Raw genomic sequence first — 1,081 nt, forward strand, 5'->3', positions numbered from 1 at the left:
TCATGTGAAGAGCAGATGTCTGGATTCTCAGTACTTCTCTGTCTGTAATGATCCATCTATAATTGGAAATGGGGGACAGACACCAAATCCGACGTTCCTCTTCCATCGCAACTTATATCTGTTGTCTGAAACAATAGGCTGCAGAAGCTTACCTCAATGGGATAGTAAAAAACATTATCTGTTACACAGTTACATATAGCTAGGGACATATATGTGACTAGATATAGACATATACACACATATAGAGACTTATATGCAGGCATATAAAATGTATACACACACAGAGCTGCACCATCACAGATTTACACATACAGGCACCCACACACACGTAAATCTCTGAACAGGCAACTTTTCCCCATGTATAGACATATTAGTCGCCACATTTAGATATGTAAATTATATATATTCTTCCACATGTGGGCACATGGAGACTGCATGTTACATATGCACATGTGCACGTTAACCTGCTTAGTTTATATAGGAGTGTATTTAAATGCATATATGTGAATCTAGTTATACATTTACACATATATATGTTGGTATAGAGGATTAAATACACACATTATGCAGCGCATATATCTGCTATTTTAGTAGATGGTTGGATGGATGGATGGATGGATGGATAGATGGATAGATAGATAGATAGATAGATAGATAGATGAAATTAAATTAATATTTTTTCAACCCTCCCTATGATAAAATAAAGGATAAGTTGCCTCTGCACTAAGTGATTCATCATTTACAACGAGATATGATGCTTTTCCCCACATGCAATATGCTTTTATTTACATGTCCAGAAATTATCCTCTCATATGCAGTTAAACACCAAAACAGCGTCTCATCAAAGTACATTCAAGCAAATCTAAAAGGAGCAAATTTAGATCAATGATTTCCACTGGAAAGCCTTAGACTTCAGGCTTGGGCTGTATATTTTATAACTTAGAAATACTTAATGTGGGGGAAAAAATAAAGGGAAAAAATGGGAGTTTTGCAAACCCTTCTGTGCACACATTTGAATAGCGTTTAGTACTTTCAGAAAACGATTAAAAATAGAGTTGGATTTGTGCATTTCCCGGGTAGC

This window comes from Melospiza georgiana, chromosome 3, assembly GCF_028018845.1.
Source record: "Melospiza georgiana isolate bMelGeo1 chromosome 3, bMelGeo1.pri, whole genome shotgun sequence".
Taxonomy (NCBI): Eukaryota; Metazoa; Chordata; class Aves; order Passeriformes; family Passerellidae; genus Melospiza; species Melospiza georgiana.